Genomic DNA, 19,322 nt, shown 5'->3' on the forward strand with positions numbered 1-19,322 from the left:
AAAGAAGCATTAAAATACCCAGGCTTAACACAGGCTACCCGAAGCCCTGCTCCTTGCCGCCCTCCGGCACGCTGCCCGCGACGCCCCGACCGGCCCAGCACCACCCGCCTGCCGCCCTCCTCGAAACGCCCCAGCGCTGCTGGGGTACGGAGCCGAACATCAGAGCTGCCCTCAGCAATTTCCCCAACTAAATGCAACTCTGGAACATCTGTGAGCTTCCTACCTGCATTTATAAACCAACTTAGCCCTCCTCCCCCACAAACCTCAACGTTGGTTTAAATCCCTCCCATGGGACCACAGTGTTAAGGCAAATCAAGAGCTCTTTCTCCCAGCCCCCTGCCCTCCGGCATAGCAAACCTCGGAAGGTATAAGCTGAAAGTACTCGCTTCGGTTTTACCATCTGAGAAACACAACGCAAAGATAAATCTCCTCTTCGGGTTAGGTTCCTCGAGAGAGAAGTCAATGGCTCTCCACTGTCCCTCACGCTCCAAAGGCAAGCCCGTTGCATTTGAGGTACAGCAGAGTATGCGATTAGGTTTAAATATCTATTTTTAGCTTTTAACCTTTTGGTTAGAAGGCTTCTCAAGGGAAAAATTAAAAACATTTTAAAGATTCATGAAAAACTGAAGAAACATAATTAGTCTTACAAGAGGTATGCAAACCCCGTATCTTAGTTCCCCCACTCTTTGTTTAAACAAACACAAAAAAACTTCATGAATTTTATATGCCCACAGTAATTAAAAAAAAAAATCACACCAAGAAACATTGCAAGAGTTAACATCTAACTACCCTAACACAATAGCTTAGCAGTGTAAGTTAAAATGCCACAATTAAAACAAGTATTTCCTTTTTTTTAGAAAAGGAGAGAACAATTATTTTCCTGCCTTCTTTAAGATGTTTAACATGTTACCACAATTTAAAAAAAAAAAGCTTAAAAAGCTTACCACAGCTTAAAAAAAAAAAGGCAGGAACACTTCTACTGGCAGATTTCCCTTTACTATCTCAATTTCTCTCCTTCTGTGGAACTAGTAAGCTCAGTATAATTTAACAGTCAACCATCACTGTCCTTCCACTGGGTAATTAGGGAGTTTTCCAATAACTGGGATGACACCTTGTCTGGCTTGCCTTGATCAGTACAACTATCACATGCTTACTCTTCCTAACATCTTCAGAAACTCCAGAGAGCATCTCAAACGTGACACATCTGTAACAAATACTTGCAAGAAATCCTCCAAATTAATGATTTTTTTTCTTTATAGATGCAACACAACCTTATCAAAATTTCAATAAAAATAGAAGTGAGTCATTCCACAGGTGACATGTGTGAATGTGAACTCTATTCACAGCTCCTCCAACTGAGATCTCTATTAAATTAATAAAGCACACAGCAGTCATACTGTTGCAATTTTAATTTTTTTTCACTCAAAACTGTAAGCTGTAAATTTATGGAGATCTTGCCTTGTGGCTTTATAACAGGGAGCTTTTAAATATTTTTTTGCCTTAGCTAGGAAGACAGCTGAACTTAGGAAAAAAAATGTGGCTGTTTACTCGGAGTGCTATCAATTTAACTCTAACAACATGACAACCTATGACTGTCTACTTAAAATCTCATTCCCTTCAGAAAAGACATGACATCTCCCAGCTTAATGAAATTACCAGAGCAAGTCATGATCACATTTAGCTTTCTATATTTTGAGCTGACAGGGACATACTAATGAACTGCTCAGCATAGCACTTCATCTTATTGATTAGGACAGTTAAATGTTTCTAGTCATAAAGAAATACCGGAGCAATTAACAGACACTGTAAACAGAACTAAGGCATTTAGATTATGATCATGAAAAATTCAGACACTTGACTTCCCAAGCTGAACTCTGTTAGAGCGTCCTTAAAGCAAGGATAGTAGGTTAATGGATTTGTCTTAACGGACATCTCCGGCTAAGATGCAACACTCAGCTCTCAAATTAACTTTTTGTAAACACCCGGAGTGGAAATAACACCTTTTTAAACATTTCAGATCAGGAAAAAAAGACACACATTAAACTATTTAATATCTGAAGGTAAATGCTTGCTATCACTGTGTAGCCCTGGTGTTTAAACTAAAAGCTTCTCACCTTTAGTAATAAGCAGCAATTTTATACATTTATATATTTGCAGCATGGCATCTGTGAAACTTGCAGTGACATTGCAAAGTTTTAACAGGAGAACAGACTCATTGTTGAGACAGCCTTTGCACTATCTCCCTGCTCTTTCGATAAAACATGCCTCTAATCCAAGATTTTTGCCACCAGATATTTCATTTCTGAAGAAAATAAGAAGTTGATCTGCTATGGCACTTTTTCTGATTGAAACCTGGCAGCTTCCTGCTTCTCAAGAAATGACTCTTGCTGCAAAATCCACAGAAACAGCCGACAACGATGGAGGCTTTTCTGCAGAGATGACGGTCGAAACACAACAGTCAAGCCTAGGAGCATTTTTTGATGCAAGGGCAAAGTAGGAGTGCATTACCAGATCTGGCCTTGGCCTTACCAATCCTAGATTTAGAGCTTCTGCTGGGTCTTTTGACGACACCTCAGCAAGATACTCCTATTAAGAGTGTATGACTAAAAGATTTCCTTTCACTCCATTTTGCAAGCATATGCTTCACAGCATTGTTACTTCTATTTTCCCCAAGAGTGAACATGTCACAAACACAGTGACTGACAGTGATTCTAACATTAAAAAAAAGAAAACACACATAAATTTTTCAGATCACTGGCCAAAACCCTGCAACTACTGCATTAAGCTATATATTGCACTCTACATATTACTCTTCTACATATTGTTTTCCCCTGCAATCAGACTACAACAAAATTCACAGGAAAAAGCTGAAATCCATGAAGCGAAAAATCCATTCTTGGTCCAAAATAACTAATTACGCTAAATAACAGAGACTTAAGGAGGATATTCCTGATGCCACATTTTCTGGTTTCTTCCCATTTCTCTATCCAGCCCTCCACAGCAAGCCTACATAACACGCAACCTTTTGTTAATTTTACCAAACAGAGTGAAGTAGCAAATGAAAACTTGTTAGCAAGATGCACCACACTGCCCCTCTTCCCAGTGCCCTGCCACTGAACACAAGACCATGCCCAAGGCACCTGCTGAAAAGGGTGTCTGGAAGAGATCAGCCCTCGTAGCCTTGATATTTTTGGGATCTATTTTAATCCAGGACACATTCCTAAATTAAGAACAATAAGTTAAAGCAATTAATTCAATAAAGCATTGTTGTCATTTTGTTTTGGAGGGCTGATGGATATGAGAGGAGAAAAACAGACACACATGAAGCCTCTCAAGCTCCTTTGGTCTGGGCTGGCTGGCACTGGTGGGGGTCTCCAACACTTACTGCCTGTGCCTCCTCTCTAACCTGGGGTTCTCTCCCACCTACATAAACCCCAGTTTTATAAACACCTCAGTAGCTCCATATGTTTTAAAAACTTCATTATAACAAGTAATCCTGAGCTGATAAAGGCCTGCATGCCAATTTCCAACCTTGCATTGTAATTTTGCTCACGTGTTCAGTGTGGCATCTATTGGTAGGAAAAAGCACAAACAACAGTAAACAAGGCATAGTCTAACAAAATTACTGCATACCATTTCGTCTCTCATGCAAACATCCAGAAGTGTTCGCCTCCAACGTGCTCACCTGCATGTCTCATGGCTTTACACAGATCTTCCACCTTCAGCTCTTACAGCAGCCTCTGCCATGGATTTTTGCCTCTCCCCCAACTTAACAGCTCAGAAGACTAAACATGCATAACTCTTCCAGCTGATGTATCTAATGTACATCTAGGCTACGCTGCCATTTGAAGACTAAGCTTTACCCAATGCCACAACTATATTTTCACTAGGATGGTGCTAGAAAAGCTTTCCAGGGAATGAAAGGTGTGCTAGAAACTGCTGGTGAGTCTATCCTGAGACCTCCAGGTAAGAGACTAAAAATGTCACTTATATATTACATATCACACCAAGAGAAAGAAACAGCTTTTTCTTCAGCCCTCTCCCTTCCCATCAAGTTTGTCTTGAAGACCTCAAGCATCACAGCGCTTTGGGAAGAAATACAGTTTGGTTTTCTCCCCAGGGACTGCATCGTGATGATGCTTCACTATCACAGCAAAGCCAAAAATAAAAGATTAAACTTAGCTGAGATAACAACTAGTTTCAAGAGAGGTCTCTAGTCTGCGCAAGTTACTGACAACGTAAAACCTAATGAACTACTATTGATTTTTAACAGAGACATCCAACAGCAGTTCCATCACAAAGGGGACTGAGCAGTGTGTGTGGGGGGGGGGGGGGGAAGTAGCACGTCTTTTAAAACACATACACTTAGAAAGATGAAAAACAGCTCAAAAAAAGGCAGGAGAGTGAAATGAGAGTAAAACTAGATGCAGTGATAAGTGATTTGTCCCATACATGCTGTTGTAACATTTAAAACATGAATTCATGAATCACTGGTCACATCAAAGGTATATCCAGCTAAAATAAGTGAGTTGGTGAAGAATTGTATGTATCGTTCAAGTTTTCTTCATAGCCAATGGTTTAATTCATTTACATTCATTCCCTGCCAAGAAAAATTATCTGCATTACAATGCTATTAAAGAACCCAGAGCACCGATCTATGCAGATAAGCAGCTTCTATACAGTAATGCTGAATAACATAAAGCTACAGTCCAGTTTGTTACAATAATGCCTGTAGTGGAAAATCTCTCCTTGACTAATCCTAAAGCTCTCGGGCAGATTAGTCTCCCAAAGAATAACTCATGCGACACAAATTACATTAACAGCAACTATTTGCTTTATTAGTATTCTGCAAAAGTAAAAACTCCAAGCATATTAATGAAACTGTAATCACATACTATTTTGGCTACTTTGCATATGACCTCAAAGTAGCAGCATGTGCTTTTTTTCCTGCCTCTTGGGAAATCATTAAATAACAGTTAGACCAATTACCACGCCATCTCAAGCTGACTCCAAAAGTTATGCTCGGGTTTCCACAGTATGTCCAGTTTTCAAAGACCAAATAAAACACTAGTCATCACTTTTACAAGACATATGGATCGAAGATCAATTTCTAGAAGGGGTGCTACCTAAATTTGAAAAATGGCAACTACAGGATTCTGAAAAAAAATTACCTCAATCAATCATACAACTATTTAGAGCTCTCTGTAAATACATTAGTCTAATATGTCACAAAATGTTCAACCACCACAGCCTGACATTTTTGATATAGAAAACAAAATTATTAAACTGCTATAAATTTTTTAATTATTGACTTTCAAAAGGGTAGTAGTAAGGGCACACATTCTGAAAGAAAGGAAGCATGGCCATGGTAATGCTCAACACTAGCAGCAGGTTCTCCCTTAAAGAGTTTCAGAGGCCTGTCTTCCAGCTGCAAGACTCATTTCACCTTGAGTTGTGTGCATCTTCCTGTGTGCTCCTCTGCTACGTTTCCTTCTTATAAGCAGCTAAATGCTGAAGTGCTTAAAATATTAACAGCAAAGACATTTAAAATACCTTTCAAGTATAGGCTGTCAGTATTTTGCATATTCTCAAAGAGAAAGCACAGTAAGAACTCATTCTTCAGGTGGGCATATTAAAAAAAAAGAAAATCCAATCAACACTGAAGACTGGGATCAGAAGACAACTCTGTAAGAGAAAGCTCACTGGGTATATAACTGCTTATCAGTTATAACTGCTTTGGATAAGGAAAGAAGAGGGATACAATCCAGCTGTTTTCCCCATCAGATTGTGTCAAAGAAATATTCACAAACCTGGTCAAATTAAGACAAAACAAGCTAAGTCCTGGCAAAGCCACCTGAATTACGTTGTTTAATTACTGGAGCCTGTCTTTGAAAATGGGTGTTTCACGGTATTTTTCTGTTTGAAAGGGAAAACAGTAATTCCAAGTATTTGATGTCAAAATGTCAACTTAAATACAATACAGAAAAAAGTAAGACATCACACAAGCATTAAAAGACTAAGATGTAGGGAATTCGTTTCCTTCCCATGTTAAGATGTAGTACAGAGATGCCTCTGCTTTCCCCTCTTCCAGCCCTGGTAATTTAATAAATCTATTTGAGGAGAGGTGCAAAGGGTCTTTAGCACATCCGTGCACTCCACACCCACACAGCATGCTGGATGCCATTTATACGATTTCCGAGACACTCAAAAAGGATTTTGGTAGCAGAGTACAGAGAATTGAAATAAGTTTATCTAATTACAAAATTTAAAAAGGAATGCATTACCTAAACAAGAAAAAGGTGTTTGGAGTTTTTTGGCTCATTACCATTTCATCTCAACATCAAAAGGCCTTTTCCTATCAAACAACGTAATTTAAGACAGAAAGCATAGCCCTCTCCTCATTCATGCCCTCTGTCATTGCTTTCTGCAGTTACAAAATTAATTAGTGTATTTGCCAATAGTTCTTCATAATCCCTATTTCAACAACAAGTGTTGGCTTTGTTCACAACTAAGGTTATACTCTGAAAACAAAGGCTGCAAGGTTTTACCCTCAAGAGGTTTTCCATCAAGGGACCAAAGTAACACAACTTCACTCCAGATAGCTCCGCTATTAACTTATAATTAAGGACTACCACATAATATGAAAATAAGCATCAGACCTTGTATGTGCTATTATTAAACATCGAAACATCAAAACACATTCCCCAGAGGTCCCCAAGACGGCTTCTATGATTTAGGTTGTTTTATTCTGCAAACACTAACCTGAAGCCACTTTCATAAGCCTTCAAAGTGTATTTAATTTGTATTAATTGCTTCATTTGCAATTACTTTCAAGGAAAGGACATTCAGTAACAGCCTCCATATCTACAACTTACTCAAGAACAACAAATGCCCTCCTTATTTTAGGATGATTAAAATAATCCCTCCCTGCTTTCCATTTTTAATGCTAACACCAGTTCCAGCCCTTCAACCAAAAAGTCAATGACTACAGTTTTAAGGTTTAACAACTTCTGCTGACAATAAAAATCAGAAGGGGGTTCAAATATTGTGAAGAATTAAGTGTACCCAAGTAACACACCACTCTTCCAACCCACGCCTGCACTTCCTCCAAACTTTTATACCACATTTAGGTTGAAATTTGAGGTTTTCATTAACTAAAGCAGCACCAATTTGCATGCAAAGCAGTTTGCTTCCTCTATGACTATTAACAAAATAAAAGAAATTCTATTTTTGAAGTGGGGCTGCTCATAGCTATTTTTTCCTAAAAGAACAGAGGTAAAAATGAAATGAGTGTAAAAGGACTTTCTGCTTAGCCTTACACATTTACAGCGCAAAACATGAGATAACCTTGTTACCCCTGTGGAAAGATTGAGTTTCTTCTACTGGGCTATGTCTGGTCTGCTGCACTCTACAAGTGAGGATCACTGCTCAATTCCAGAAGTCTACAGTTCAAACCAGGCAAATGCCATGCTAAAATAGGCTCATGTCACCAGACATAAATCCATGGCTTCTTGTCTGTTGGTTATCAACTTGACCATCAACTTTACAGCAGAGTGTAACAGAATACAGACTGCCAGACTTCCTATTTAAGCCATAAAATACTAGTTCTGCATAGAATACCTCATAAAACTAGGAGGAGAACACAAATGCTTTAAAGACTGTTTATATTTAAAAATCTGCTCATGTAGGTAAGTAATGAAAAAATCTCTTCCTTTCTTATAAATGCAATCATGACAACAAAATAAAAATAAAGCACCCAGATTAGAAAAGGAGGAAGTATCAAATTATTGTCTCTCCACAACTTTAAGATGGCTGTCTGTCAAAACCAAGGAAAATTTTCCATCTCCTAACTTCTCCTTAGAGACTAACAGTGTCGCAAGAGTAAGAGGTTGTCAAAATCAACATGAATAATTTAGAAACAGTGTTTTATTGTATGTTAATATAGAAACAGCAGCAGCAATTATTGTTGTCAACAGTCTACAGAAATAGACCAAAAAACATTTTACTGATTGCTCAGTAAAATTGCTCAACATAGTTGCTCCCTCCTGGAAGACAAATGTTTCTGGCAAACAGTAACGCAAAGGGCCATGTCCCTAAACTACAGAAAACCCTGGGAAGACCCACATCTCCTTTACAAAAAGCCATCAGCTTTGGAGAAGATCAAGCACTCTGAACTAAAAGGCACCTGAAATTTGGTTGAGAAACAGACTCCATTGAAAAGCTCCTGGAAAATCAGACATGTTTATTTGCCCTGACTGTAACCTATTTAACCCAAGTGTAAATACTTGGGTGCAGTCCTCCTGGCCTGCTTCATAAATAGCAATGCCAAAAAGGCATCACAACAGTACGCTGCCCACTTCTCCACAGCAGCTCAAGCCTACTCCACAAATACATTAAAAGCGAGTCTGTCTCCAAGGCTGCAGAGAAAGCAAAAGTTTTCTCCAAACTATCTTCTGGCAGCCAACCATTCTCCTCACCCATACCCTTCACAAGGTCCTGAGGCATATGTTGTATTTACTCCATACATCTTAGTTTTAACACTTCCGCCAGGTCATGTTCCAAGTACCAGCAGGATGCTACCTGAACCCTGGCCCAGGCATCTGTCTACCCTGAAATCAAAGTAAGTAACAAAAACAAACCAAAAATATTCTAGGACTAAGCACTGAGTTTACAAGGCAATCTCATGGAGCAACTGGGAGGTAAGTGCTCCCCTTCCCAAAGAGCTGAGCAACCCAGCAACCAAGTGCTTACAAGAGATATTTGCAAGACGTCAGCAGAAATTTTGCTATCGTATCTGTAATGAAGAACAGACCTGCATATGCATGTGCGAACACACACCCAAGAGAGGAGAGATTTCCCCAGCTAGGGCCCCTGGAAACACTAGCAAGCAATGAAGAGGACCACAAGAGCAGCGAAAGCCTAGCTCATGCGCAGAGCCTGTCCAGCTTTACTATGCAAGCATTTCCATGCTCCTGTGAGACAGACTAAAAATTAAAATTTAGCTACAAAAATCAGCATCTGAATGTGGTCGTAAATGTCAGGAAAGTATGGGGGGGGCAGTATTCCTAGCAAGTCAGATGTGTCAGCTACACGAACATAATAAAAGACATTTGTCTACAACTAAGTGCAGTGTCAAGGGTTTCTTACCCACTGCCAACACTATGGAGGCCCCTACCAGCAACATGGCTGTTTCAAAAAAAAAAAAAACAAACCCTAAAACCCAAACTCCCTCAACCTTCAAGTTGAGTACCTTAATTTAAGAAGCTGTTAAGGTCCTTGAATGCATCCAGAGGAGGGCAACAAAGCTGGTGAAAGGGCTGGAAGGAATGTCCTGTGAGGAGCAGCTCAGGACTTTGGGCTTGTCTCATTTGGAGAAAAGGAGGCCGAGGGGCGACCTCACTGCTCCCTACAGCTTCCTGAGGAGGGGAAGTGGAGAGGGAGGTGCTGATCTCTTCTCCTGGTATCCTGTGGCAGGATGCATGGGAATGGTTCAAAGCTGCACCAGGGGAGGTTTAGACTGGACATTAGGAAGCATTTCTTTACCGAGAGGGTGCTCAAACACTGGAACAGGCTTTCCAGAAAGGTGGTTGATGCCCCAAGCCTGTCAGTGTTTAAGACTCATTTGGACAATGCCCTTAACAACATGCTTTAACTTTTGGTCCGCCCTGAAGTGGTCAGGCAGTTGGATTAGACGATCATTGTAGGGCCCTTCCAACTGAAATAGACTATTCCATTCTAACCTCTGTGAAACTTCGGTCACAACCAGACCAGCAGCAGAAGCGGTTTGATATGCATGGTGACACGCATCACCAAAGGCGGGGGGGGACAACGGAGGGAACAGGCACAACACAGACAGACCCAACCAGGTCTCTTTTGGAGTTATCTTAAGAGTCCATAGTCAAATTTATGCATTTTGCAGACAGCCATCAATGTCACAGTAACTGAAAACCCTCATGCCTACCAGGTCTCCCCAGCCTGCAGGTACCTCAACATGGTTCAGTCACATTTTATAATAAAAACTGCCGTTTTGGCAGGAAGAAAAATGATAACAAGTGGATTGACCAAAATTATCCAAGACTGGAATGACTTTCAGGAAGCATTAAATCTAGTGCAGCACCAACTAACACTTAAACACGCCGGGGGGGGGGGGGGGGTGTTCAAGATTTTACAAGCTGAATAAAAAGTGCATTAAGAAGGTGGAAGTTAAAAATAAAAAAATTTTAAAAACCAGTCTTGCTCCCAAGCTGTTCATTTATGTTTTGAAACAGTCTTTGGTCATTTACATGGCTATATGTGTTGACTAATAGCAGCAGGGTAAACAAGGAACAAAAAAACCCCAATTCCTGTCAGAATTAAATATCCTCTACCTCGTTTGGGGGGAAAAAAAAAAAGAAGAAAAAAGATGCAATCCAGCAGGTGTGCACGTTTGACAAAATAAGTGTTTAATGATACCAATAAATATGAAAAGCGTTCTGATTTCTTTTGGTATGTCTACACATGCAGAAATCCTCTGATACAGCATTTAAATCTCATCACCTGAAAGCCTATCATTGCCCCAAAAGAAACGTAACTGTTTTACAGAGCCAAATTAAGGTTTTGGACTGAAATACATTCATTGTAAACCATCCAATTCCAGCATTGTATTTTCTATTCAACACTCAGAGCCACCATCACTTATTTTATCTGAAATAAATACATGAAGTAGAAGAAAAAGAAGAGTATATTTCACAGCAACACAACAGACTACAGAACTACTGCAAGCTCAGTAATAACTTTTGGGTTCCTATTATACCCAGGAAACTCACTCCTGTAAAACTGAAACTACAAGGTGAGAACAAGTATACAAAAAAGCCCTAAATAAGATATACTTTTCATTTATATTAAAGCAACTTTTTCTTGGAAAAGGGTACCCTAAGTTAGTGTAAGTTATATTTTAAACCTATTTCGATGCATGTGTAACTGGGAAGGATGTGAAAAGGAAAGTTACTATATGCAGAGCCAGACTCCATACCATGAAACAAATTTAAATTATACTTGTCAGGTCAAAAATTGAGGAACAATCCTAGTTCAACAAATTTGATAAACAAGTTAACATTTGAGCAATGTCAGTTTCTCAAATGAACTATAGCGCTCAGATGTCAGTGCTCTGTAATTTATTAACTTATTTTTAAACAGAATAGCAGTCTTCAGTTTTCAGGAATTCATTTGAAGTAGCTGTTGACTTTAAGATAGCCTTCACATCTCATTCATCACATTTCCAGCACCTCATGCACTTAAGCAACTCATGGAAGAAGAATTCTTCTGTATAATATCTTCCCTCCTTTTTTATGCTATTTATTTTTTCAACTTTTCCTGCTAAAACTGGACTGTAACAGGATAGTTTGTAAGAAGATGCTATTCCATTTGAGGGATGCTTACATCTTAACTCCATTCCATAAAATTTATTAGTACTCAACCTCTCACAGAATTGTATCTTTAATTTAGAAGCATTCTGAAGAAAGGAAGAAAGGAAATAAGTTATTTAAATTACCTCTTCAGCACTGTTTTTATTCTTTTTAGATCCTAATATGGGATGCCCATATGGGCAAATCAGCAGACTTTGTTTACAGTACAGTCCCAGACAGATGACTGTCATTTCAAACACCTCTGTTTCAATGTTTGGACTTGTAACTTTCTAAATAAATAATAACAACTTAAAAAAAAAACAAACAGTATGAAAGCCACAATACTCAAGTTGCATTTCCAAGCATGACTCTTGTATGACTGATTTATTACACAGTGCTAACATCCTATATTTTTGACAAAACAGCAATTAGACATAATGAGTTAAAGAATATAAGGCACCTGAGTTTTCCTGAAACAAACTTCCTTGAAAAAGAGATACCAGATTTTCCAGATTTGGAAAATCCTGTAGACTTACATCATTTACCTATCGTAGAAAGACAACACTAAACTACTGAACTAGTCACTCTAAACCTACAGAATTATTACTGCAGTGGAGGAAATATACAGTGCATTTTGTAAGCTCCTCCAAGAAGGAACAGAAGCTGCAACCCATCTGCTCAGCAGATTTTTCTTGTGTTACAGCCTGACTGAACAAACCTTTACCTGAGCAGAAATTCACTACAGCCAGAAGAGCTGAAATTTTGCTTGTGAAACAGCACCTCCGCCGTGCATCAACTGAATTTCAAAGGAAGCTCTGAGGTTGATATTTTATTCTCATTATTATTTATTTTGCATACAGTTAATTATCCACCCTGAACACAGGCACAACCTACACTGCTAAAGTAACTGCCCCATGGACCACGTTGCTTATGTTATTCTTCAAACTATGCAGAATGGTATCCTTCTCTGCCGCCGTTTGGCTGAACCACAAACATCTGAACAGAGCCATGTGAGAAGTCTGATGTAACTCACTAGTTTTAACATGAAGTGCTTCAGCTATTTTGCACTGTCACAGCACTTCATACATATGCCAAAGGTCCTCCTCATCTTCATTTGATGCAGGACTTCTCTGCCCAGGCAGCGAGCCTGTGACTCTCAGTCTTCTCTGCAAGTTGACTGACTGGTTGGCTTACTAAAATTATTATTATTAATAAAAATAATGATTTCCCAATTTCATTCCACAAACAATGTGAAGATGAATTAACAAGATATTTCTGGCATTTGCTGACTTTAACCATTAGCGTTTGGCAAGGTGAGTACTCGTTGACTGCTACAAGGAAGAGCATGTCCATAAGATCCTTCCTGAGATATTATTTATGCTACCCAAGATGCCAACATGTCTCTAATTATACAAACCTTTTTTTAGCTCACAAAAACACCAATATGAGCAAGCCAGAAGGAACTAATCTGTCAACACTAGGATTAAACAACATAGCAAGTTACCTGGACTACTTTCAAGGCATGTACAGAAGCCTCGTAATAGTTACCACATGACAGAGTCAAATAGATGGTTGACAAATTTTGATTCATTTTGAGTTGAAGGCCCACTCCTTCAATCCTTCCCCCATAAAAATGTATGAAATTCTACTCCTCCATAACATCAATACTGTGATGAGAAGGGAATTAATACAGCATTACTAAGACATCCCATGTTGAAACAGATCCTGCCCTGGGTCCGTTTTTAGGGTACTTGAGTCATCTGCTACTAAAAAAGATAAGGAAAAAACCCACCCAAACCCTACTGTCCCACTAGATACAAGCTTTCTTTTACATCACTGTGCACCCAGCTGCTCTTTTTGAGCAGCTACTCCATGCTCAGTACAGGTTTTCATAATAAAAATTTTAAGTATCATCATTTTTTTCATAATAATCATGTTGCACTTTAGAAAGAAAGTCTGGCCTTCAACCTCTGATGCTATGCCCAACTCTCATGGTCTCCAGGATTAAGCCATTTCCCTGTCTCTCTCTTTTTGGCTCTAGTAAACAGAGACAGCTTATTTAATTTCATCTACCACACCAAAAACATTATTGCATACATAAAATATTAATGATAAAAACCTAAGTAATAAAGAAACAGACCTTCAGAAGCACTTAACAGAGAAAGGCAAAGGATTCTACGGTTTGGGGAAGAATTACAATATTCCATCATTCTCTCAACTGAGCACACTTCAGGTTTCCCCTCTACAATTTGCACTCTGCGTGTTCTTTTACTCATTAAATGCTACTGTACTATGCGTGCCACAGACATGAACTTCATGTCATTGTGCTAACACTCAAAACCAAGAACCTCTTCCTTCCCAGAACTTGCAAGCATGAAACAGGAGGAGGGGAAAAGAAAAGCAGATGAAGACAGAGGGAAGCCCTCACAGAAACAACACAACAGCTTTGCTCAGCAGGCTGGGCAACAGTAATACATGATGGGTCACAGCACAAATTCTCCCTTTAGCAGGGATCCCTCAACAGATTTATACACACCCTCTGCGCAATTGTGATAGACTTACAAGAGAAAATAGTATAAGCCAGGAGTCTTAATCTTTTTGGAAATAATAAACAGAAGGAGTTACTGGCTTGACTGTGCAAGCCAGTTATTCTACAGAAGGCAACTCCTCAGCTTAAAAAAACTAAGCAAAACCACCCAAAATTGGATTTACAGTAATTCTGTCAGCAGCAATTCAAATAAATTTCCAATGATACAAGAACCAGAGAGAAAGATAATTATGATAAGCCTACAACCTTCCAAAACCCATTATGCAATTCAAGAAGACCAAAAAAGGCAATTAATATGCAGGAAGCAATATGGGACAAGACAAAAAACCCACCAAGCCACACTGCCCAATACATGAAGGCCAATGCTACAGAAGTACATTAGATTTTTCCGATTCGTGCATTTAAATTTTCAAACCCTACCTGTGATATCTTATGGCAACTGTTCTTTGTGCTAAAAAAAAATATGTATGTTTAAAGACACAGCCTTCATCTGAATTCTTCCACAGATGGTCTTTACAAAAAACCTGATTTCAATATTTTTAATGTTAACATAAAAAAGACAGCACAGTACCCCGCTGCTGTTCTCACTCTTTCCTATTCACATTGCCTATTACCACTGTGGGTTCTGGATTTCTGATCTTACCGAGCACTGTGGAGTACCATGACCTACAACAGTACCTAGACTGTTGCTTAGGTTTGGGCGGGCCTAGACCCTGTAAATCCAAGGGCTTTCTTCCAGTGTCATATTCTTATAACTTTCTAATAATGCAGTAGTAGTTATTTCCTTCAAGTTTAGTTATGCAAAATGTCTTTGAAACACGAGAAAAATTGTGCCAGACAGCTCTTGCTCTTCTATGAGAAGACATGCTGTTATTGTTAACAGAAGCTTGCACAAACATCTCACATTCAGACAAGGATAGAGAAAGTAACTGATTGAAGAGGTGAACTAGAAGCCAAAATGCAGAGTGGGGGTTTCTGGTTTTTTAACTATACTAAGGACTCCAAGAGTCCTCTGCTAGGTCCACTCACTAACAGCAGCTGCTCTCAGTCTTGACAACAGTGGGAACAGCAGAGAGATGCTCACATGCATTTGATTTGAAGGCTCATGAGTAGTATTGTGTTCAAAAGGAGCATCCTTAAAGACTATTTCAAATTCACACTAATTGAATTTAACAGACTTTTATGAAAGAGGTTAAGATTAACTTTGAGGCACTTTCAGATCTTCAAATGACACAGATAAATGAGATTATTCATTGGTAACTATTGTTATCAGATATGACAGAACTGATCCAAATGAGAAGACATAATAAAGATGAAGTGCTGTTTCCTTACCAGTAAGTAGACTAAAATCACCACAGATCATTAAGTAGAAAAAAAACAAAGCATCAGCCCTCTCAAGGGGGGGAAAAAAAAAAATCTCCAGTTTCTTTAATCATGTTGGAACCACATACTTCAAGACAAAAAACACTCATTTTTCAATACCTCCATTATATTATTTCTATTTTGAACACATAAATCCTTCAAACAGTGGCTTACTTGTGGAGATTTTTTCTTTGTCTTTTAAATGAGTAATCTGGAAGATTAGTACAACATCTTGCTTTTCAAAACTCGTCAGCTGTAGCATCCTGATAACTATCATCACAAAGAAACAATACCTTCCCACCTCCCGCTTGTTGTTTTATCGAGTTGTAATAAAAACCAGTTATACTGTGAAAGATGTCACACATTCTGCAACCTCGGGGGTGGGGGGGGGGGAATCTGTACTTGGTTACTCCAGAGCCTGGAGCTCTACTACAGAAAGTCCCACTGAACACTAATGATGCCTCGTAAGGGAAGTACAGGAAACCTTGTTTCTTCTCACTAATAGAGAAACAAGCACGACGGCTGTCAACTCTTATTTAAGACTAGCTAGGTTACAATGTGCAGTGAAAGCAGAAATAACGTTTATTTTATTTAATTAGATGCAATGCCTATGGACTCTACGCAGGGATGCTGACCCCTCATTGGGAATTTGACCAGAGTAGTGGATGTAGAGCACAAGCTCTACACAAGCTATCCATGATCCAAACACTACAGAGCAGCAACAAATAACAGATTATTTCTCCTCCAGTTCTCCTCACAGATTTATTTGCAGAGATTAAAAATTGCTTATGACCTACATTGACAAAACAGCTGCCCCAAGCTGCAACACAGCCTTTTCTCTGCATGATTTTTCCCTTCTGAAGAATGTGCTCTCAGAAAGTTGTACACATTCATTTTCACACTCTCAATCCCAGGGCAAGAAACCTTTGAATCTGATGTGTCTTATACAACTAGGTTTCACTTTACTTGTTATGCTGAGAGGTTGAAAGAAACTGTACCACTAAAAATACAGCACAAAATACAGCTGACATCAGGTATTACCTTAAAATCCTGCTCTTATTCCGTGTACAAGCTAAGATATTCTAGAGCAGCCTACAACTGCCTTCTTATTTTCCCACCTTCAGAAGACTCCCTTCATGTTCTCCTTCCCATTTCCAGCCATGTTCAGTTGCTGAAAGCAGCAGCTCTGAATACCAGCCGCAACAACTTAGGCAGAATTCCTTGAAAATGCCAAGGGGAAAGATGACCTGAAAGTGCATCACAGAGCTGAAATGTCCAAGCAAGTAAGTCTCCAGTTTAATGTCAGTCTTGGAACCACCTCAAGCACTACCTTCATACAGAAAGTCACCAAGAATTGCTTAGTGCTTTCAACCCAAGCTAGCTGAAAAGGTCAGAGACTTGCACTGGAGCTTAGGGTCCTTCTCCTTCCAGGTGGTAATTACCACCTTCCAGCAAGAGACAAGCTTGACAGTGAGCTATAAGCAAGCAGCCTTCCCCCAGATGTCCCCTTCCTGCCCATGAGCTCAGGAAGGCAAGCACGGCTTCCCAGCACTTGCTGAGAAGTCAGGAGGGTTCAGCTCAAAACAGTGCAGCAGCAGCACCGTGTCTGCCTCCAGAAGCTCTGGCAACACTCAGGAGGGGACACAGCAGCTCCCTTACTTGCACCCAGCCTAGGCTTAGCCAAGCTAAGCGTTCTTCATCACATTTAGTCCGCAGTGATGAGGTACCACGCACAATGCAGGACCCAAAACTGAGGGTTTATTGAAAATAAACCAATTCCTAGTATTACATTCCCAGTATGTACATGCATACCAATGGGCCTTTATTGATGGTATAGCTCTATACTGGCAAGTCACCCACAACCACATTACTTTGAAAATTCAATCATTTTTAAGAGTCCCTCAACTCATTCCAACCAACAGCACAGTTTTCCCTTTTCCTGACACGGTCACGTTATTTTTCATCCTCACCCTCTGGGGTCAGCCGTGTACATGATGTGGTTCTTCCCTCTGCTAACATAATAGAGAATATAATCGGTTAACATCAGCATTGTTTTTTACTTGCATTGGTACAACCATGAGCAGAGCTGAAGCTGTTTCAAGATAACCAAGAGTATCAGAAGAACACATACTTAGTTTCAGATATACTTTTATTTTCTTTTGTTGCATAAAGGCAGAAAATAAGCATCAAATCTAAATTAACAAAATAAGGTTAAGAGTGATAACGATAACAGCCAAGGGCTACCAATATTTCAGACAAGCTGTAAGAATGATCATTTCCTTTGCTCTAGAGGCACTCACTGCGGACCACACTGCCTCAAGCAGACAGTCACTTGGTCTCATGTTCTGACCTCTTCCTTAGGGAAGGCTCAGTGCCTACTGCAGGCACCTGCAGAGCCTTACTTACTTCCCCTAAAAAAATATATACTTTTACATAAAACATCCTATTCTTTTCAAACGTGAAAAGCATACAAAGTAAAGTAATTCATCACATGATACAGACATTACTCAAGTGCTTTAATTCACATCAACATAATCAAAAATTTTTGAAAAGTGAACTCAGTTGTGTCAAATCACAATAAAACACATTTATTGCATTTCAGAAGTAAAGTACAGCAATGAGCTCATCCCAAGCTCCAAAGAGCATTAAGTATTGGTAAATTATCACATAGGGATTTTTCCTCCCCTCACCATCTCTTAACCTTGGCAAACATCTGTTCACCTTATTGATTTCCAAATGTGAACTACTGTGAGAATTTTAGTCCTTCTACAACAATTTCTCAGTTTTTAATAGAAAAAACAGAGTTATTGTTTTCACCAGGTGTGTCCTTACACATTCATAGTGAATTGGATTCCATATTCATGCCTTTCACCATCTTGGTAAATCTTCAGAATGTGTTTGCCTGACAAGTTTAGAATCCACAACACACATTTCTTCCCACACTGTATAGCAGAATAAATTAAATGCAGATTTGTTTTAAATGTCAAGCCACCAGTTCTTAGCCTTTTCAAACAAGTACGGGATTTTATACCCTTTTTTCTGATGTTTGCAAGGGTGGTCGTGTCACCAGGCCTTTCTGGCCTGTTTTCACAGGACTTGAAAAACTCCCTTCTTCAGACAGATACTACATTCTGTCTCTAGCTCAGGCAATTTTCTCATTTCTAAGATACAAGCTGTCCAAACACACATCTACCCACTCTTGAGTCAAAACTTTTCATTAAAGTCTGTCAAAAGCAATTAGCCTGAATAAACAGACACCATAAATCCATTGCAACGATCTTACAATGTATGAGTATCATTATACATACAGCAACATTTGAAGCACTAAAAAACTGTTTGATCTCCTGCACTAGGGCTTGTGTGAAATAACAAGGTACAGGAACAGCAACATGAAGATGTTTTCAGACTGTAAGGGAGGGACAAAACCACCACTGAGTTTCTCTTCTAGGTTCAGGACCATTCAGGTCACTGGCAAAGTACTTCTGCATCAAGGGAAACGGAAGAAGCTTTAGTAAGAGATGTTCAAACAACCTTCTGAACCATTGAAAAGCCACCACTGCCATTGAAGAGAAGACTGAATTAAAGACCTACAGGAGTTTAGATCATACTTTCTGTGCTTGTGTTTTACCAAAGTATGCTGAAAATCCGGGTCAGAGCTGGAAGGTGGACAGACCTAGCAGTGTTCCTACGGTAAGAATCCCCAAAAGGATGTCCTTCCCACTCCCCCAAAACAACATTATATTTTACTAGAAAAATTAAGTAGTCGTTTTTAAAACTCCAGATAGCACAAAGTGTCAGGGCCATTGCAGAGGCCGGCACCATGAGGACACACTGTCCGCAGCCCGCAGGGAGCATGGCCGTGCAGAGCTCACCCCACCCTCCCTCCCAAGGAGGGGCATGCCTTGGGGATGCAGCTACACAGACAGACTGCATTAATTCTCAAGCGTTATTTCACAGTACAGCAAGTACATTAAATCAAAGTTATGATGCAATTTACTACTTCTAAAATTTGATGTGAAGCACACTTG

General features: G+C 39.5%; 1 protein-coding gene across 4 annotated transcripts in view; it reads right to left on the bottom strand.

The window, feature by feature from the left end:
• Positions 1 to 19,322, bottom strand: part of APP (amyloid beta precursor protein) — a 229,439-nt gene that overhangs the window by 182,976 nt on the left and 27,141 nt on the right. The gene's annotated exons all lie outside the window — the stretch shown is intronic.

The sequence above is a fragment of the Ciconia boyciana genome, chromosome 1 (genome assembly GCF_034638445.1).
Source record: "Ciconia boyciana chromosome 1, ASM3463844v1, whole genome shotgun sequence".
Taxonomy (NCBI): Eukaryota; Metazoa; Chordata; class Aves; order Ciconiiformes; family Ciconiidae; genus Ciconia; species Ciconia boyciana.